This window comes from Mytilus californianus, unplaced genomic scaffold (genome assembly GCF_021869535.1).
Source record: "Mytilus californianus isolate M0D057914Y unplaced genomic scaffold, xbMytCali1.0.p SCAF_3, whole genome shotgun sequence".
NCBI classification, from domain to species: domain Eukaryota; kingdom Metazoa; phylum Mollusca; class Bivalvia; order Mytilida; family Mytilidae; genus Mytilus; species Mytilus californianus.
In genome coordinates, this window is record NW_026262679.1 from 103291964 (window position 1) to 103314675 (window position 22712).

Genomic DNA, 22712 nt, shown 5'->3' on the forward strand with positions numbered 1-22712 from the left:
ATTTTTACCAAACTTGGACAGAAGCTTCTTACAATCAAAAGATAGTATCAAGAGGAATATTTTTATTGATTTACTTCCTCATTTTTGATGAGCCTGCGATTAACAGAAAAAGTAGGCGAGACACTGGGTTCCGTGGAACCCTTACGAATTTTTAATCAAGTTATTGTTGTTTCTGATATAGACTTGAAAATTACATGATTAAAATGATAACTTCTTTATACATTTAAAATTAAGATGTAGTGGTCATGGACAAAATCAGGCCCCATAGTTGAAGGTTGTACATATTTAGATGATTAGACATTCTATTTCTCTTTCAGTGATCTTTGAGACAGTTTTTCATTGGCAACATCACCACAGCTACTTTTTATACCCCACACAATTTTTGCATTGGGTATAATGTTTTTGACCCGTCCGTCCATCCTGTTCTTGTCATTGCAACTCCTCTGAAACCACACAACAGAATTTCATGAAACTTTATAGATAATAAGGAAATACTATGTAGATGTGCATAACGACAGGAAATTATGATTCTATTTTTTTCTAGGAGTTATGCCCCTATGCACTTATTGGCCTCAATATTCTTCTGCAACAGTTTGTCATCGCAACTCATTTGAAACTACACAACTGAATTTCATGAAACTTTGTAGATAATAAGGACATACTATGTAGACGTGCATATCGACAGGAAATTATGATTCTATTTTTTTCTAGGAGTTATGCCCCTTTGAACTTATTGGCCTCAATATACTACTGCAACAGTTTGTCATCGCAACTCCTCTGAAACTACACAACAAAATTTCATGAAACGTTGTAGATAATAAGGACATACTATGTAGATGTGCATATCGACAGGAAGTTATGATTCAAGGATTTTTCTAGGAGTTATGCCCATTGAACTTATTGGCACCAATATACTACTGCAACAGTTTGTCATTGCAACTCTTCTGAAATCACACAAAAGAATTTCCTGAAACTTTGAAGATAATAAGGACATAAAATGTTGATGTGCAGATCCACAAGAAAAAAATATAAGTTGACTTTTGTAGGAGTAATGAGTCTTTGAACTTAGGAATCTAGTGAGATTTTGTTTGCCCACTGACAATGTGGGGGTGTGGGGTATGTGAGCGTGCTCACAAAGGCTTCCTTAATTTTCAATTTTTTTGATACTATTTATATGGTGCACTGGATGTCTGCTTATATCTTCTTATATTTCTTGTCTCGTCTAGACCAGCAACATTGTCACAGAACATGCGTGTAGCTACGTTTACGTCAAAACGCCCGGTCGTGCACATAAATTTTGAAGAAAAAAATATTTTAACCCAAATGAATTTTATTAAGAACTGATTAAAAGTACACGAGCCTTGTAATTATTTGTTCAATGAATTGTAATTGAAGATAAAAGACAAAGGGACGAAAGTTACCTTTTAGGGAGCTACCATTTGATTTTTATGAGGGGGCTAGGATGAAATTTGAAAAAAAAGGCAGGACAGAAGTTTTGAGTAAAAAAAAAAGGCAGGATGAGCAACTTGGCAAAAAAAAAAAGGCAGGATGACAAATTATGTAAAAAAAGTCGGGATAAACTAATAAAAAAAAAGGGCAGGACCAAATAAAGTGAAAAATAAAAAGGCAGGGCCGAGATTACGATAAATGTGGATAGTGTCCACATGTGGACACAGATGATGCCCTCGTTTGCATATCATATAGTTATAAAGGGACATAACTGAAGAACGGTAAAAGTGATGCTACCCAAATATGAACTTGGTCTGAGTTTTGTGGTAATAACCATTGTGTGTAAGTCTCATAACATTTGGTTGAGACTAACTTAAGTAGAGAACAGAAACTAATAAAAATTCAGCAATTTTTCTATTTGTAAACACGCATATCTCTAGAACGGTTGTGTATAAGTTTTATAACATTTGGTTGAGACCAACTAAAGTTAGAGAAGGGAAACGAAAAATTCAGCAATTTTTATGTTTATAAAGGGACATAACTCAAGAATGGTAAAAGTGTTGCCACCAAATTTTGTACTTAATCTGTACTATGTAGTAATAAGCATTGTGTAAAAAAGTTTTGATAACATTTGGTTGAGGCAAACTAAAGTTAGAAAACGGAAACAAAAAATTTGTACTTGATCTTAGTTTTGTGGTTATGAATATTGTGTATAGGTTTCATAATGTTAAGTGGGGGCAAACTTAAGTTACAGAATGGAAACTAAAATTTTTTACAATCTTTCTATTTATAAAGGGGCATAACTCAATAATGGTTAAAGTGACAATACCCAAATTCAACTTGATCTGTGTTTTAACAGTGGAAGTCAAAATAAAACATTGCATTGTATAAAGCAATGATTGTAGTTGATTCAACTATAATTATGGACAAAGGAAGATAACTCAAATTTTAAAAATTACTTGATATTTAGAAGAAAATAAAAAAAATTCAATTTTTATACTACCGCAAAAAAATTTTTGGGATCGTATAATGGTATGATGTCGTCGTCGTCGTCCGAAGACACATTGGTTCCCGGACAATAACTTTAGTTAAGTGAATGGATCTCTATGAAATTTTTTAAGAAGTTTCAATACCACAAAAGGAAGGTTGGGATTGATTTTGGGGATGATGGTCCCAAACTTGATCTGTGTTTTGTGGTAATAAGCATTGTGTATAAGTTTCATAACATTTGGTTGAGGCAAACTTAAGTTAGAGAACAGAAACCAATTTTGGGACGTACGTACAGATGGACAAGGGTAAAACTTAATGAGGGGGATAACTAAAAAAAAATGCAGGACACAATTTTTCATCCTAGCCCCCCCCCATAAAAATCAAATGGTAGCTCCCTTACTCAAATGGTATCATATTATTTTTTTAGGTACTGGAGTTTTGGTCATATAGCTCTGCAACTGTTTCGGTTCTTATACATCCTTAGCTTTCAAATATTCGGTTGTGCTTTCGAACAATTCCTGATGAAGGTAAATCCAGAAAAGTGCTTCGGACGCATGAAATTAATAAAGTGTTGTTTTCATATTTTATATTATATATTTGTTCATTTTCTGTCAAAGTCTGAAATCTACTGAGAATTCTACTCAGTTTACTATTGTTTAAAGCAATTCATTATCTACTGAGATACAATGTGGCTTGCATTTTTGATGTTACAGTTCAATATTTATTTTTACGTTACACCTGACCATCTATGAAAATTAATTAGGAAATGTGTCCTTGTGTCCTTTACGAAATTTGAGTTTAAAAATGTGAGTAAATAAGACAAGATATATAATGAATAGAACGACAACATTGAAAATTTTTATGAACATTAGATTCCAAATCAACACAATGACACATGAATGAATAAATGTAACATTAAAAAAAAACAAATTAGACTATAAAAGAGAGGAGAAAGATACATGGTACCAAAGGGATATTCAAACTTATCGGTAGAAAACAAACAATACTATGGCAAAAAATGAAAAACTACGAAAAGGCAAACAACAGTATACTGTGGATTCATTATTATTCGTTGGATACCAATTTTCGTGGGTTTCGTGGTTACAGGTGAACCACGAATTCAAATATTCAACGAAATACAAATTTTCTATGGGCTTTGTATGCAGAGATTCGTAAAACCACGAAATCAAATCTCCACGAAAATGAAAGTTTTCCTCGATCCACGAAAATTGATACCCACGAAAATAAATGAATCCACAGTATACAAAACACAACATAGAAACAAAAGACTGAGTAACACGGACCCCACCAAAAACTGGGGGTGATCTCAGGTGCTCCGGAAGGGTAAGCAAATTCTGCTCCACTTATGGCACCCACTGTGTTACTGATGTAAGTACAAACCCAGTGATAATTCTAATTCGGTAGGTCTTATTCGAGGAAAAGAGGACGGGATTGTGGTAATATCAACAATTGGAACAATCGTCATTAACAATCTGTGAAATAGATATTCCATAACGGTCAACCTACTCTTGATGTCGACCGTAAAATTTTCGAAGGGATGATTTCAACTTGGAAAAACTTAGAACTCTTGGTTCATAATTAAAAAGTTCACAATTGGAAGCTGAAATCATCTCTTTCGTTGTAATTTTTTAGTTTTGTTCTTAATTGATGAGTTTTTAATGGTAATGACAGATATTGGGATCTCTTTCTCAAAGACGCGTTAACTTCCGGGGGGTGGGGGTTCTTAATTGATGAGTTTTTAATGGTAATGACAGATATTGGGATCTTTCTCAAAAACGCGTTAACTTCCGGGGGGGGGGGTTGCCCCCTATCAGGAGGGCGTACACTTAAAAATGGCATAGCTACGCCACTGCAGAAGCATGGGTTCAAATCCCACTGAGCCAGGTTTTTTCTAATAAGTTAAATAAGAAGCTAAACTAAAACCTTCTGTTCATAATTCCAGCCTTTTAAATACAAATGTCAGATTTGCTCAAACGTTGTAGATTTGAAAATAAAAAAAGGCCCATGTATGCATTAGTCCAATGGCATCTAACCACCTAGGCATGCTTGCCTTGAATGTTTAAGCTTGTGGGTACAATAACTCTGAATGGTATATGGAAAAAAAAGGTGAATGGTGGATATGCGTTTCAGGGGCGGAGAGATCCACCCATTTTTAAAAGGGGGTTCCAACCAAAAGCATTGATCATAAAAAAAAAGGGGGGTCCAACCCCCAGGATCTGCCACTGCGTTCAGCATCCAGTGGCAAATATGACATGCCTATCAGGATGAGAACACGATGATGTGATATGAATATGAACCCTGCTTTGTACTAGGCCAATCTGAGCTGGATTTGCATGTGCAAGTTCACAGCATAAGTCTGCAGGAAGTTATGTCACCCTATCTTGATGCAATATTTATGTTAACAACTGACAAGTCTTTTCTTACTCCAAATGCTGCAAATACCAATTTTTAAAGCCTTTGTTTTGATCCTGGACAAGGATCGAACCAGAGTCCCCTTGCAATTAAGGTCATGAATGTTGCCACAAGACCGCTGAAGTGGTTATGAACAAAATATAACTCACATTTTACAATCATACAATCAAACAAAAGAATTTTTTGCAAATTTCAAGAGTATTCTCAAGCCTAAAACAACTGAAATATAATACCAGGGTTTTTAAAATTTTTCAGGGTAGGGTTGGAATAGTTTAAAAATGGGCCAAAGTCTCAAATGGCCAGGTTGCAATATTTGCCATTAATCAATGTAGAATGTTAACAATGTCTTTGCAAGTACATGAAGGTTGTAAATTTTGCTGGAAAATAATTAAGTTTCCAAGTCAGGAAAAATTCCTTAATATAGCAAGTGCACAACTTCATTATGTATACAATCATTCTGTGAAGTCTAAGGGATCTTGGTTGAAAACTTCTTGTGAAGTTTCAGGGATCTGGGTTGAAAACTGCAGGAGTTGATTATACAAAACTTGTTCTCTCTTTGATAAATTTTGCTAAGAAATTACCTTCCAAAGTCTGGAAAAAACTTTAACATAGTGCAATCTTCCTGTTAAGTTTCAGGAATCTGGTTGACACCAGGAGGAGTTGATTGCACAAATAAGGTACCCACTTTTCTCCTACAACCTATCTGCCCATCCACTTGACATCACAATAATATAAGCAGGGTTTGGGATTTGTACAACAACCAAAGAAAATCAAGCACCATGTAGTGTAGTCAATTGGAAATACCGGTATTCTGCCAGTCTCAGAGAATTAATATTGGGCAATTATAACATGATTAATGTTTCATGCATCTCCCTGGTCTGTAATTTCTGTTGAAGAAATACAATAGCTTAACAATCTCAACTTATTTTTTTATAATATATACTAGCAAAGGTAAACTGATAGTATTATTCATTTAATGGTCCTTCTATGTGTAATTCATAGAAATAATAAGAATTTTGCAACTGTGACACCTGGTCATTATAACTAATTACGGATAATAATATGTCTGATATACATGTACCGATATGTAATTCCATGTGTATAGGAGTACAGGTTTGGTGAATTAACCAGGCAGAGGGTCTTAAAGATAAATTTCTTGTATCCTTACACACTATCTAATCTAACAAATTGCTACAATGAACCGACAAATTTGTAATGAAGATTTCCATCTGGAATTGTATTATTAAAACAAAAATGGTTAATAGTACACTCAACTGACTGCAGAAGAATCAAAAAGTTAATTGTCCAATTATAGCTTATCCAACAGAAACATAAGGTTAGTATTCCTGCCTTAAAACAGGTAGTTGAATGTGTTCTTCACTTGTCTTCCCTGTCAAGCTGCTTACAAAATATAAAGTAATTCTGTTCCGTAGTACCGGAGAATTTGGTGACAAAAATTGAAAGTTCATTTGAATTCCAGGAAATTGTTTAATTTTCTGAAACATGAAATGCATTCAATTTTATTTCCCTAGTTCCTGCCATGCCTTAAAACTTTTCCTGGTTTGTCTATTGTCAAGAGTAAATTTTTTGGTGTAAACACGGCCATATCTGATGAACCTTGAGAGACTGTCCATGTGACATAAATGATGACGACAGATGGATGCTTAAAGTCCATGGAGAATTAATATGCATATGCAGGACTAGAACATTTTAATGTAATGTAAATATTCACCCTGCTTTGTACTAGACCGACACGCTGAGACAGATTTTTATACGACCGCAAAAAAATTTTTGTGGTCGTATATTGGTATGACGTTGGCGTCGTCGTCCGAAGACACATAAGTTTTTGCACTCTAACTTTAGTTTAAGTGGGTGGATCTCTATGAAATTTTACCATAAGGTTCAATACCACAAAAAGAAAGTGGGGATTGATTTTGGGGGTTAAGGTACCAACAGTTAAGGAATTAGGGGCCAAAAATAAGCATTTTTGTAACTTCCAGACATAACTTGTGTGTAAGTGTATGGATCTCTCGGACATTGTACCACAAGGATCCATATCACAAAGGGAATGCTGGGATGGATTTTTGGGGTAATTGCCTCCAAATTTTAGGAATTAGGGGCCAAAAAACAAGCATTTTTCTAGTTTCATGACAATAACTTGTGTGTAAGTGTATGGATCTCTCTGACATTGTATCACAAGGTTCCATATCACAAAGGGAATGCTGGGATTGATTTTGGGGGTAATTGCCTCCAAATTTTAGGAATTAGGGGCCAAAAACAAGCATTTTTTCTAGTTTCATGACAATAACTTGTGTGTAAGTGTATGGATCTTTATGAAATTGTACTACAAGGTTCCATATCACAAAGGGAAAGCTGGAATTGAGTTTGGGGGTAATTGCCCAAAAAATATAGGAATAAGGGGCCAAAAATAAGCATTTTTCTAGTTTCCAGACAATAACTTGTGTTCAAGTGTATGGATCTCTCTGAAATTGTACTGCAAGGTACCATACTACAAAGGGAAGACTGGGATTGATTTTGGGGGTAATTCCCTCAAAATTTTAGGTAAAGGGGCCATAAAAGGGCAAAAAAACAAGCATTTTCTAGTTTCAGGACAATAACTTGTGTGTAAGGTGTATGGATCTTTATGAAATTGTACTGCAAGGTTCCATATCACAAAGGGAAAGCTGGGTTTGAGTTTGGGGGTAATTGCCCTTAACGATTAGGAATTTGGGGCCAAAAAGGGGCCAAAAAACAAGCATTTTTCTAGTTTCCACACAATAACTTGTGTTCAAGTGTATGGATCTCTCTGAAATTGTACTGCAAGGTACCATACCACAAAGGGAAGGCTGGGATTGAGTTTGGGGGTGATGAATCATAAGGGGGTTCAAAAAATTTGGGGGGGGATTTTTTTTTCCTTTTTTTTCTTTAAAATTTTCCATTTTAAATTGGTTATTTCTGATTTATATATAAAAGCAAATAATAATGATATGGTTTGAATAGGTAAATTAAAATTTTTTAAGTTCTTAGACCACTTTCATTCTGTGTCAGAAACCTATGCTGTGTCAAATATTTAATTACAATCAAAATTCAGTGCTGTATCAAGCTTGAATGTTGTGTCCATACTTGCCCCAACTGTTCAGGGTTCGACCTCTGCGGTTGTATCAAGCTGCGCCCCAGCGGAGCATTTTATTAATGTGCTATTTCACAAGGTAGCAGTCCGCAGGTAGACATGTCACCTTACCCGGAGACATTATTCTGAATCTGAGCTGACCAGTCTTTGCTCTTACCCCTTAATGCTGTGTGCTTAGCGGAGAAGCAGCAAATATCAATTTTAAAGTCTTTGGTTTGACCCGGCCGGGGTTCTAGCCCACAACCTCCCGCACTCGAGGCGAACAAGCTACCATGAGATCACCAAGGCGGTTATGTGACATAGAGATGTAATATGGTTATATGAATGTTTTTTGAATATATGTAAATTTGTGTTTTTGCTTTCATTGTAGAAAAAAAATGCAAATGATTACCAACAGGAAGCTTTCTTATTCAAGTGAATGCAACTTACTTTTTAACCCTCTTGTGATAAAGACTTTTTTATTATGGTTAATTTTCTTAGATAAATGAGATACCTGGTAGATTGTAGTTTATATGATAATAAAATACTCCGCAGGGCGCAGCTTGATACGACCGCAGAGGTCGAACCCTGAACAGTTGGGGCAAGTATGGACACAACATTCAAGCTTGATACAGCTTTGCATTTGGATTGTGATTAAATATTTGACACAGCATAGGTTTCTGACACAGCATGAATGTGGTCTAAGAACTTAATAATTTTAAATTGGACATTCACCTATTATGGTCCAATATCCAAAATCTAAATACATGGTTAGATTCAGCATATCAAAGAACCCCAAGAATTCAATTTTTGATGAAATCAAACAAAGTTTAATTTTGGACCCTTTTGACCTCAATGTGGACAAAGTTGATAACGGGGCCCAAAAATCAAAAATCTAAATACATGGTTAGATTCAGCATATCAAAGAACCCCATATATTCAATTTTTGTTGAAATCAAACAAAGTTTAATTTTGGACCCCGATTTGGACCAACTTGAAAACTGGGCCCATAATCAAAAATCTAAATACATTTTTAGATTCAGCATATCAAAGAACCCTAAGAATTCAATTTTTGTTAAAATCAAACTAAGTTTAATTTTGGACCCTTTGGACCTTAATGTAGACCAATTTGAAAACGGAACCAAAAATTAAGAATCTAAATACACGGTTAGATTCGGCATATCAAAGAACCCCAATAATTCAATTTTTGATGAAATCAAACAAAGTTTAATTTTTGACCCTTTGGACCTCAAAGTGGACCAATTTAAAAAGGGGCCCAAAATCCAAAAACTAAATACACGGTTAGATTCAGCATATTAAAGAACCCCAAGAATTCAAGAATAAAACCCCATTGAAATTGGTCAAGAAATAAGCAATTTATACGAAGTATCTTCTTTTGCACAATACTGTGCAATTAAATATTTCTTGCTATTGCGCAATACTGTACTATTGACAATTTCTTGCTATTGCGCAATATTGTGCTATTGGAGATTTCTTGCTATTGTGCAATACTGTGCAATTGAAGATTTCTTGCTATTGCGCAATACTGTGCAATTGAAGATTTCTTGCTATTGTGCAATACTGTGCAATTGAAAATTTCTTGCTATTGCACAATACTTATTATATAATAATTTACACATCCTGTTTGGTGTGTATCTCCTACCATATCATTATTATTTGCTTTTAAATATAAATCAGAAATAACCAACTTAAAATGGAAAATTTTAAAAGAAAAAAAAAAGGAAAAAAAAAAAATCCCCCCCCCCAAATTTTTTGAACCCCCTTATGATTCATCACCCCCAAACTCAATTCCAGCCTTCCCTTTGTGGTATGGTACCTTGCAGTACAATTTCAGAGAGATCCATACACTTGTCAACACAAGTTATTGTCTGGAAACTAGAAAAATGTGTTTTTTGCCCCTTTTTGGCCCCTAATTCCTAAAATATTGAGGCAATTACCCCCATCATCAATCCAAGCCTTCCCTTTGTGGTATGGTACCTTGCAGTACAATTTCAGAGAGATCCATACACTTGAACACAAGTTATTGTCTGGAAACTAGAAAAATGCTTATTTTTGGCCCCTTTTTGGCCCCCAATTCCTAAACGTTTCGGCAATTACCCCCAAACTCAATTCCAGCTTTCCCTTTGTGATATGGAACCTTGTAGTACAATTTCAGAAAGATCCATACACTTACACACAATTTGTTGTCATGAAACTAGAAAAATTATTGTTTTTTGCCCCTTTTTTGGCCCCTAATTCCTAAAATTTTGAGGCAATTACCCCCAAAATCAATCCCAGCATTTCTTTTGTGATATGGAACCTTGTGGTACAATGTCAGAGAGATCCATACACTAACACACAAGTTATGTCTGGAAATTACAAAAATGCTTATTTTTGGCCCCTTTTTGGCCCCTAATTCCTTTACTGTTGGTACCATAACCCCCAAAATCAATCCCAACCTTCCTTTTGTGGTATTGAACTTGTGGTAAAATTTCATAGAGATCCATGCACTTAAACTAAAGTTAGAGTGCGAAAACCAATGTGTCTTCGGACGACAACGACGACAACGACGACGCCAACGTCATACCAATATACGACCACAAAAATTTTTTTGCGGTCGTATAAAAAGAATACAGATAATTCTATCAGGCATATATTTTAATTTACAGTTCAACTCTAGAAAATATCACAAACAACAATTAGCATTTTGTTATTTTTTCACTCCTTGTACTGCTTTCTTCTTCTTTCCTCCCATAAGATATAATCCTAGAAGTCCATAACAACCAAGTGTTAAAACTGAAAGCTGAAAACAGAATAATAGGTTTATTACAAATAAAGAAAATGAATACACATAGTATTTATTGATAAGAACAATGGATATTTTAGTCTTAGACACAAGACTTTTTAATTAGTTTTTATTGGCTGTTAACTAGTTTTCAGTAACTGCGAGTACTCTCAGATCTGTATTTTGTGTCTTTTGTGTTTTTGTTAGGATTTTTAAGTGCTTTGTACTGATCTGATCTAGGGGGAAGGTTTGGCGCCAGCAAACATGTTTAATCCCGCCACATTCTGTATGTGCCTGTCCCAAATCAGGAGCCAGTAATTCAGTTTATTGTTTTGTACTTGAAGGAAAAGAGTAACACTTAATGCCCCCTTTGCCTAGCAGTGAGGGCATAAAAATAAAAACATATTTTGTGTGACATGCTGCTGCATGGTGTACTCACATTGAATTTGCCTCTTAAGGTAAATGTATTGAAATGATATTTCCATCCTTGACCTTTGAATGTTGAATCTGGTAATCCATCTAAACTCATCTTGAACTACCTACAGAAGTACAAAAGTGATAATTTCAATACCTCTCCATTTTTGTTTTAATCATAAGGAGAATGACATCACCAAAAGCTACGTTAATAAATTGTGTTAACTATTAAAGTTACAAAAAAATTAATCCATTTCAAACATTTAACGGATTATCCAGGGGTTGTCCAGAATAAAAACAAATCTTACAAAAGCAGAGTTCGATTAATGGCAGCAGTTTTTGAATTTCTAGACAAAATCTTTCAAGATGCCTGGTTTCAAATTTATTTGGGATGTGCTAAAATTAAGGTTCATTATAACCTTTTGGCAAATATGGCCGTATTTACACCACAAATTTTAATTTTGAGTACAGACAAACTTGTGCACCTGGTAGAGTTTTACGGCATGGCTTGAACTAGATATTTGATATTTATATGCATTGTATATTTCAGAAAATTATAAACTTTTACGGATTTTGAGATTCCTTTTTTTTTTTGTTCCCACAGATCTAGAGGGTGCCAAAATAAACGTTTGGAAAAATGTTTGAGATGTTCCCCTACTTAATAATATAAGTGAGCTATTTAAATTGATATGGACAATAAATACTTGCACAATAATAGGTGATTTAAACTGTGTAAATGAAAAGGACAATATCAAATGAAATTCAGGTATTTGTCTATTTTGGCACTCCTGTACATGTGGAAACAAAATAAAAGGAATCTCAAACTTTCAAATTTTCTAAACATAAAATGCATTTGAAATTTAATTATCTAAGAACTTTACCAGATGACCAGGTTTGTCTATACTCACGATTTTGTGCTGTAAACACAGCCATATTTTTCAATTCCTTCTGATGAACCTCAATACTTGTTGAGACTATTTGCAAATGATGGATTGCTGAAGTAACTCTATGAAATCAGGTTGTAATCAATGGAATAAAAAATCAAAAAAATTTGCTTTGAAATAATCTTCGAGTTAACAATAAAATGTTCAATCTTGATGTAGTGAATTATACATGCAAATAAAGGTAAAACGTCTGGCTTTTCTTTTTTAAACCTTTTTAGACCTTTTTCAATATTAAAAACTCAATTTTTCAGTGTTAAAACTTTTGAAGTCTTGATCGGCAAGTCCCATGTTTTCTATATGGACTGCACTCTGCTGACCCACAGTCCCAGCCAGTCCTTAAAATCACATAAAAAAGGCTGTCAGAGTCTGAGCAAATTATTTCTGTCTAGCTGTTAAATTAAAATGTAAGCTATGTTTTAAGGTTCATCATAACAAATGGACAGAAATGGCTGTTTTTCGACTCAAAAATTCTTCTGAGTACAGACAAACAGGTGCATTTTGGAAAGTTTTAAGGCCTAGCATCTGTAACAGTAAATTTGGTCTGGTAGTAAAATTTGGCCGCCATACTTTTTTTCACAGGTAATCAAGTGCGTGATCATAATTTTACTAGGAAATTAAGTTCCTGGATAAATTTTCCTAGGAAAATAAGTCCATAGCTAGTAAAATATGTCTGGCACCTATTTTCCGAGGAAAATTTTTATACTTCTGTATTCTCCTTTTTTGTATGAAAAAAGTCCCTTAAGAAGTTTATTTCTTAAGACATTACTTTAATTAATCAATTTTAAAATCAAGAAAGGAACATTTGTGATTATGTACATCATAAAAGTCTGTGATATTAATTTTCCTACGAAAAAAAGTCTGTTTAATTATTAAAAAACACCCATATAAAATAGTGAAATATCAATGCACAACTGTTAAACAATTTAAAAACATATAAGCTACAAATTCCATTGTTTACATGTAAATTATTTCTTTCATTACAAAATATATAGACCTTGACTGAGGGGACGGGGCCTAATAATCTCCATGGTAATGAGATGTGCCAATGCTTATACAACTGCATACCAAATATCATTGACTTACCACTAGTGGTTCCTCATAAACTGACCTAATCACAAACTAATACATGTAAACTAAGCAAAGTTTCAAAGTCATTAGACCTTGACTGAGGGGGCGGGCCAAATAATCTCCATGGTAATGAGATATGCCAATGCTTATACAACTGTATACCAAATATCATTGACCTACCACTAGTGGTTCACCATAAACTGACCTAATCACAATCTAATACATGTAAACTAAGCAAAGTTTCAAAGTCAATAGACCTTGACTGAGGGGGTGGGGCCAAATAATCTCCATGGTAATGAGATGTGCCAATGCTAATACAACTGCATACCAAATATCAGTAACCTACCACTAGTGGTTCCTCATAAACTGACCTAATCACAAACTAATACATGTAAACTAAGCAAAGTTTCAAAGTTAATAGACCTTGACTGAGGGGGCAGGGCCAAGTAATCTCCATGGTAATGAGATGTGCCAATGCTAATACAACTGCATACCAAATATCATTGACCTACCACTAGTGGTTCACCATGAACTAGACCTAATCACAAACTAATACATTGTTGACGCCGCCACCACCGCCGGAAAACAGCATACATGTACCTATGTCTCGCTTTTAGACTCTGTCAAGGCGAGACAAAAATGCCCTGATTTCCCAAGATCCTTCACTTAAAGTACCAAATTCTGTAAAATTATATAATAGTCAATAATATAAATCAAATGTTATGGAAACATACAGAGAGTTGTCAAGTCACAACTGGAAATTTTAAAATTTTCAGCTGGAGTTGTATTAACTGGAGATTTTTTATCGACGTTTTCAATATAAGATTTTAAGATAAAGATACATATCCCCAACCCTTTATTTTGGTGTAGTAGTATTACTATTAATGTATTCTTTTAACAAAATAAATGTAGAACTCAATTTTGCCTACTGGTATGTCTTGTTAAAAAATGCTTGGAACCCCTTTTGACTTCATGAAAAAAATAAAATGCTTCGCTGAGTGCAGCCAGATACGACCGCAGAGGTCTAACCCTGAACAGTTGGGGCAAGTTTGGACACAATATTCAAGCTTGATACTGTCTGAATTTGGATTGTGATAAAATTTTTGACATAATATAGGTTTCTGACCAAAATAAATGTGGTCAAAGATCTTAAAAATTTGAAATGGGACATTCAATTTACCTAGAATGGTCTGATATCCAAAATCTAACAACATGGTTAGATTCAGCTTTTAAAAAAAAACACCAAAAATTTAATTTTAGTTGAAATCAAACAAAGTTGAGAAACATGGTAAAACGAGGGAAGTAACTCGAAATTTCTATCCAGTGTCTTCAAATGCACAGACCATAGTTATATAACGGCAGTAAGTCTGAGGTAATAACGTTAATCAATAGCAGGTTTGACACCCAAGCTGTCAAGTCAGTCAGGATTCTACTTGGTCAAAATTATCTCCCCATTACGCCACCTAACACACACAAAAAAATTAAAGTTATGCATTTTTAAGATCCACTTGAAAAGTCTGTCGTTAAGTACTTTTAGTAAAAATTTGTTTTTTCGAACACACCTACTCTTGTTATGACTCATTAGAAAGGTATTTCACTTGACCCATATATTTCATTTTTTAGTACTGTAAATCTTTAATGTTATTATATCAACCTAGAACCTAAATATATGAAAATAATAGAATCTGAAGCAAGATAATGTATCGAATATTTTTCTTTTCTTTCAAGACAGAATAGTCAACTCAAACACGCCTGAACATAAAAAGGTTTACTCGACTTTCTCTTTCCGATGAAATTATTGCCCATTTTGAGAATTTTTTTCTAAAACTCTGTTGCCAGGGGCAGAGATGCAATTCAATGCTTTAAACAGATCAATCTATTATCTTTCTTCGTAATTTTTTTCGGCGGAATTTATGCTTATGCACAAAAAAGATCCACATGTATTTGCACCTACCACAATTGACTGTTTTGTGAAAATTTGTCTATAATAATAAAATTTAAAAGTTTACAAATATCTAGAAGCTCCATACCATATTTCAAGTACAAACACATACATAAGATGCATAAAATCTTAAATTAGGTGCATTCATTAAACTTTTAAAGCCCATAGAAACAGATGTAAACAATTCAAATTTACCAACTTGGCCTTTTTTCCCTTCTCTAACAAAGAGTTCTGTTTCTTTTGTTTAATTTCAACTGGGATTCTACCTGAAATGGAGCCATACAATTATCCAAGTTTTTTGATTTACAGGTAGAAATTATCCTCATCAGTGACACAAAAAAAATATAAGAGATTGACATCGATCATGTTGATGGTTATAAAAAATAAGGACTGACAATTTTTAGGGTTGAAACTTTTGAAAACACGGAAGAGAGCTTAAAAATTGGGAGATTTTGACTCCTGGCCTTGCAATCATAAACATTTGGAGTACGACTATAGTACTCATAATCGGAATTCAACCATTCAAAATACTGCATTAGGCGTTTCCTGCACAATTTTATACATGTGTACTCCGAGCACTGAGTAAATTTTTATGACGGTGGGGACAGACCGTAGGCCCTGCCGTAAGAATCATGTCATGTATGTGGAAATTTTGGGTCCATCAAATTCTACGGGGATTGATACTGTGTTACTGAGTGGACAGTACATGTATCAAATGTTATTCAGATGTTCAGGCCATAATCTTGCCGGCGAAATGACGATTTAAGTCGCCAAAGAATTTTGAAAATCGCTAAATCTCGCCGGCCGACTGACTTCATAGCGAAGTCAAATCGCTATCAAAATCGGTAAAAGGGAGACAACTTGTGATTGACAAGTCTCACAGGTAAAAAAAATGGCGGCTGACAAGGAAAATCGAGATTTTCGAAACGACACAGGACTATTACTGTAAACGATCAAATTAAATAAATACAACGGCGACTTTGAACATACTCGGATATAACTTTCAAAACTGTTCAAACGGAAAACTGACCGTCTGTTTAAGTTATCGTTTTACGATGATTTTCATCTGAGGATGTTGCGTAATCACTCAGCTGATTTCTTTTATTTTTATTACCTACACGAGTCGATCAATTTTACTATTCGGTAGGTAAAGGGTGGGAATTAACGGTAGATTTATTGTATTCATTGAATAAAAATTGAAATATAAAAGGTAGAAAGACAGCTGATGGATAATGTGATTGCAAACGTACGACACTCGACCAGATTGTGATCAGCATTGGATTTTTTCTCATGACCACTTCGTTGATATGGATGATATTTTTTAAAAATGATAGAAATTAGCTCTTTATCGGATAATTAATTTGCGATTGAAAGATATTTTCATTTATAGACTTACAATCTTTAACGATAATCTCAATTTACAACTAACATAAATGTCCTGGACATTCAATAATGTTTTACAAAATAATGACAAGTGGTGATATAAATTCAATTCCCAGTCATGTAAAATTCATCAGGTAAACTGGGAGTCATATTTTTCTTGAGTTTTAAATATAAATTGAGGCAGATGCACATGAATTGAATGCATCATAATCTTGATAATATTACTGGGCTACTCCCTCATGTCCCAACCAACAAATTTTATTTAGAACACATTATGGTATCAATAAATAAATAACAACTAAATATTGTCTTAACCTTTTTATTAAGAACTTTCTATATATACATTGTGTCATTAACATATGAAAAAACTGCAAGTTTATCTTTTATTGAATATAAAACAATTTCCTTAGTGATAAGCATGAAAACACGATGCAACCCAAACGGTAATGGAATCTCACTTCTCCAAGAAGTTGACCACTTCTCCCTTCTCTCTCATGGAAGGAGAAGTCACTTCTCCCTCTTCAAAATCCTAGATTAGGCCCTGGATGTTTGAAATTTTACCCTCTTCTGCCGTTATGAAAAAATGCCCACCAAAATCTAAAAGATCTTTCTGAAAAACAAAATGTATTTAGGTCGTAATGACGTATATATCTATAATGTATGCTAGGCTTTAAAACTTTTCCAGCTGCACAGGTTTGTGTTTGTCTGTTCTCGACTCAAGTGTAATTTTTGGTGTGTAAAAACAGCAATTTTTGTCCATTTGTTATCTGGTGAACCTTAAACTTATGTTTTTTTTGTGGGTTAACTGTTTCAACAACAAATATATGGCAACATCAGGTTTAACCCATCTAATCTGTGTCAATGAAACTGAAAACTACCTTTCCTGATGACTTCAAACAGTCATGCAAATCAAATCGTGACCTTGGAGTAAGGGAGACAACTGTGAGTGCGGAGAGAATAAAAAACGTAGAAGCCCCGAACCCGGTACCATTATACAGTGCTTACAACTTTTTATTATATATGTCATAAGAAAATACGTTTTTTCGCAAACACTATTGTGGGATCATTTTTGGTTAGATTTTAATAAACTTAAACGACATCACAGGAAAAGCAAGCAGAAGCCTTGGTTTCTTACATCGAAACCTCCACATCAGCTCAAACAGAGACATATATACATCAAGCTTTTCAAAACAGCATAATGTAAGTATATATTTCAATTTCGTAAATTATTTACCTTGTTTTATTCAGTTTGAAGTAATTGTTAGTTAAAATATTGTGACGATTAACGTTTTATTGTGGTCAATAATAAGGGGAAAGCTCGGCCGACATGGACGTTATGAAAATTTTTTACACGGACGTATTTTTTTATTAAAACCTTTTCATTCGAAAAGGAATAAAACCATTTATGAGATGAATCACTTTTCCCAAGACATACTGGTTTTGTGTAAATATGTTGAATTTTTCATTAAATCACCCACTTTGATGCAATTTACAATTAAAATTCAGTATTCTCGCGGTCGGCCACGTTCAATTTTTAAAATATAAAGACAGGCCCCTGTCCATGTCTACAGTCAATAAACTTTTCCATCTTTAGAGAATAATTATTCCCAGCACATGAATTACTTTCTTATGACATACTGGATTTGTGTATAACAGTTGTTTTTTACATATTTTCACCCACTTTGATGCAATTTACAATTAAAAATGACCATTCAAGCTGTCGGCCATTTTCATTCTCTTCAATATAAAGACAGGCCCCTGTCCATGTCTACAGTCAATAAACTTTTCCATCTTTAGAGAATAATTATTCCCAGCACATGAATTACTTTCTTATGACATACTGGATTTGTGTATAACAGTTGTTTTTTCCATATTTTCACCAGCTTTGATGCAATTTACAATTAAAAATGACCATTCAAGCTGTCGGCCATTTTCATTCTCTTCAATATAAAGACAGGCCCCTGTCCATGTTAGTCAATAAACTTTTCCATCTTTAGAGAATAATTATTCCCAGCACATGGATTACTTTCTTATGACATACTGGATTTGTGTATAACAGTTGTTTTTTCCATATTTTCACCAGCTTTGATGCAATTTACAATTAAAAATGACCATTCAAGCTGTCGGCCATTTTCATTCTCTTCAATATAAAGACAGGCACCTGTCCATGGCTACAGTTTATAAAATTGTCCATCTTTAAAGAACAAATGTACCCATCACCATTGATCACAGGAATTACTTTCCCAAGACATACCGGTTTTGTGTATATAAATCGTTTTTTTCATTATTTCCACCACTTTGATGACATTTACAAGTTTATATACATGTATATTTACATTCAGTATCTGACAGCATTTTTTTTTTTAACAGGATCCTGCATGTTATAAAAGAACAAAGATGTTGATCAGATTTACCTAACAGTGCAGCATACAAGAGATGTAATATCATACATGTGCTGAATGTAGGACTACCTAGCCTTTCTGATTGAAAAAAAGATTCCCTGGCAGACAGGAACAACTATTAGTGATGACTTTTTTCAAATGTTACTGCACAGTCATGTAGTGGACCGATTACATGTACTACTATCAATGTGATACTAAAAAATGGTTTTGTAAGAGAGAAAATGACATGTGCTTATCCTGACTGTGAAAACACCACATTATTGTAGTTCAAATATCATAGTTCATATGCCAAACTTGATGTACATGTGTATGCGATTTTTGTGCAAGTGATGGTGACATCATTGAACTAAGAATAAATACAAGACTCCGCATTCAATCTATTGAATTTGAAACAGAAGTGGCAGTTGTGCAGAGACTATACGGATAAAAATGCAAATAAATATCTTGTGTTCAACTTCATTTGTCTTCTTTACGTTTACAAAGTATACATGTACATAATTTTTACATACATGTATAACAATATGGTGATGTAGTATGATTGCCAATGAGACAATGATTTACATGTATGACTATCATTGGAAGGCCACTCTATAATATCTTTGTATATCATGAGAATGGAAATGCTACCTTTGTAGCATAAAGGTAGCACAATGTAAAAAAAAGGGAAAATGTTCATTTATTCAACAACACTCCTGTGAATATATAACTTGACAGTACTAAAGGCAAAATATTTCGTTTCACAAATTCCTTCCTCTCCTCGGAAAAAAACATATTTAATTGTTTACATGAAATGACAAAATGTGTAGAATAAGAAGCAAAAAATGTTCACTCTACTTGTACACTACTAGTCGCTCATATTAGTCATCATCTATGTTTGTTTCAGTCCTTTAGCAATGGTGCTTGTTTATATTTATCTGTTGTGTTGTGTTGTTTCAGTTTTACATGTCCTCATTCTGTGATCACTGTTTCACCTCGCCTATTTTGAAAAATGTTAATTAATGCAAATATTTTCTGCAATAAATTGAAAAGGCACAGCTGCTATGACTATTCAGAAATGTGAGGTATATGTTAATGAGACAACAACCCAACGACAAAAATATTCTTTGCACATCTATGAATGTTTAAGAATTCTTGTGGAGGTCAAAAGCACATAACGTGTACTTATATATTGGTGACCTGGTACATGTATGTACCTATTGATGCATTCCGTCCTAAACATAAATTGTGCGAAGAGACCAAGCAGTTTATATGCTTATAAAAAAACTGATATTAAAATGAATTCCTGTATAACAAATTCCGGGAATGAGACACTATTTTATTTAAACCAGATGAGATATTAGTGGTAAAGGTTTAAACAGAAGCAGGAGATGTCAAGGGGCAATACAAAAAGTACAAGGTCATGTAACACAGATAAAAAAATGACAAATGAAAAGATGTGTATATATGTCTCTGGCTCAAAATCTATCAAAATCCACCAAAGAGCATGCCTATAAAATATTAGTAAGACCACAAATGGAATACGATACACCAGTGTGGGACCCAATCCAGTTAAACCACATAGATAAATTTAAAAGGGACAAAGACGAGCTGCACAATATGCACGGTAACCAGCAGACATAGACATATAGAGTCAAGTGTCAGGAAAAGCTTACAAACAAGACGAAAAGAAGCTCGACTCATCATGGATTACATAATAACAAATGACCTTGTAGTCATAGACAAGAGTGAGTACCTACAAAAACCAGCAAGAAGCTCTAGTCTCTTCGTAAACACAGTCCGAGATTGGAACAAACTGCCTCTAGATGCGATGCTCCAGATATCGCCACAGCAAAGTCTCTTGAGATATACAAGTCTCAAGTGACCAAAACCCCTAACTAATCAACTCAACAATTTGTTTTTAACTAGATTTTAATCATGTGCAATTTAACTTGTCACAATATTCATCATGTTGAATGTGGACAGTATTTGGATGAAGAAGTAGAACTTAATTTGTACCAGTGGATGCCGCGGGTATTGTCTCATGTTTTCGATTTGGTTATATCTTAATATGCGGAGCGTTCTCATTTTCGGATGATATACACAAGTAATTTTTTCCGGAAATTTGTTAAAAATAATTATACATGTTGTTCACACCAGGAGAAGATAAAACAAGTTGCTTTCTTTAAAAAAGAAAAGCAATACGTGAACCTAAGACCGCTGACTGGTCACAAAAAGACTAACTAAGGTTGCTGAATTTTTATTTGCTTTTGAATTGAAATAATTGACTGTGTATTTAAGCACTCAGTTTGCTTTATAATCTGGATGCATTTATTTTATCTATCACATCTTTATATTTTGTTTCCTGCTTGGATGCCTTCATATTCTCAACTCGCCAGTTATAATATTGAAGTGATCTGAAGTTGTCTGTACTCATGGTAGATGTTGTACAGATAATATTAATGTCCATTTTCCATGTGAGTTGAAACCCTGTGGCATGCAACTTATTAGAATGTTTCGTATATTTTTCTTGAGAGTAACTCACCAGCTTCATTTGGACCTCATATATAGAGACTTATTTTGGTCTCATAAAACATCTCAAATTTTACGGATTTCCTGATTTTACTTAAATCAATCCAAATATTTTACAGGGAAACTTGGTTTTGAAGAATATCTTATTTTCAGAAGTTTTATGAATACCTGAACATACTCTCAAAAGAACCAATTTATACAAAAAGACATGTAGATATAAAAAAAAATACCAGGATTAACATGTTGTACGCCAGACGCGAGTTAAGTCTACAAAGAATCATCAGTGACGCTCGAATAAAAATAGTTCAATGAAAAAGGTTAAATAAAGTACGAAGTTAAGTAATCTATTCTTTAATTGGGTAGAAAATCCTTGACATTTCGAAAATGTCAAAGTTTATAAAAGGACAGTGACTCAAAAAAGAAAACAAAAGAGAAACAGCTAGATGTCAGAATACCGTAAGCAATGATGACCGTGCTTGAAAGTCACTGTGACATGGGAAGCTCTTATTGTCGTGTCCTGAATTTAGATAAGAAAATAGAAAATTCGCATTAGCGAGTGAAATTAATATTTATGCATGAACGTGGTATTTTTGCGCAAGAAATAGTAAATAGAAAGCATACGCACTGATACTCTGGATAAGAATACGCATTTGCGTCATCACATATATTAATCTAATAGTTGAATTCGTATGTCAAACTACCTACCTCAAGTGTTTTGACTCCGGATTCATTGACATTTTATCCGGAATTTTTGTGAACGCAAACCGATAGTGTACGTGTGAACAGGGTGATGTATAATGTGAATGAATCAAGACGTCACGGTAGGATAGCTGACCAACACAATGAATTCAATTTTCAAAACCGTACCATAGTACACATATTTAGATGCTATAAGGTTGAACTAATAAAAGAAAAAAAAATAATTAACATTATGATAGTAATTATTGAATTTTGTTATGATTATTGTAAAATATTAATTACGTTTTTTGTGAGATGCAAGGACTTAAAATCCTTGTGAATTGAAACCACGCAAGTATTTTTTTCATTCACAACCGTTTAAAATTTAGATATTTAGCTAACTTTGGGTACGCATCCCTGCTCATTGGTGCTCATACGTTACATATAATTTTCATAAATGTAATGACTGATCAAACCTGTGAGACATAATGCACGTATACATTACAATTTTAATTATATTCTATAATTATAAGGAATAAATTCAGTCTCAGTTTTACCCTAACAATGAATATTCTCTTAGTCTGGTAGTATTTATTAATGAAATGAG

At 34.0% G+C, this 22712-nt stretch overlaps 2 long non-coding RNA genes across 2 annotated transcripts in view; one reads left to right on the top strand and one right to left on the bottom strand.

Moving 5' to 3' along the window:
- The window catches only part of LOC127735629 (uncharacterized), a 73981-nt gene extending 63526 nt beyond the window's left edge, over positions 1–10455 (bottom strand). Inside the window, exon 1 of the long non-coding RNA XR_007998526.1 lies at positions 10441–10455. This is a non-coding gene — a long non-coding RNA (uncharacterized LOC127735629). The remainder of the gene's footprint in view (positions 1–10440) is intronic.
- Positions 1–10777, top strand: part of LOC127735633 (uncharacterized) — a 151334-nt gene extending 140557 nt beyond the window's left edge. Inside the window, exon 2 of the long non-coding RNA XR_007998533.1 lies at positions 7073–10777. This is a non-coding gene — a long non-coding RNA (uncharacterized LOC127735633). The remainder of the gene's footprint in view (positions 1–7072) is intronic.
- The last annotated feature ends 11935 nt before the right edge of the window (positions 10778–22712 follow it).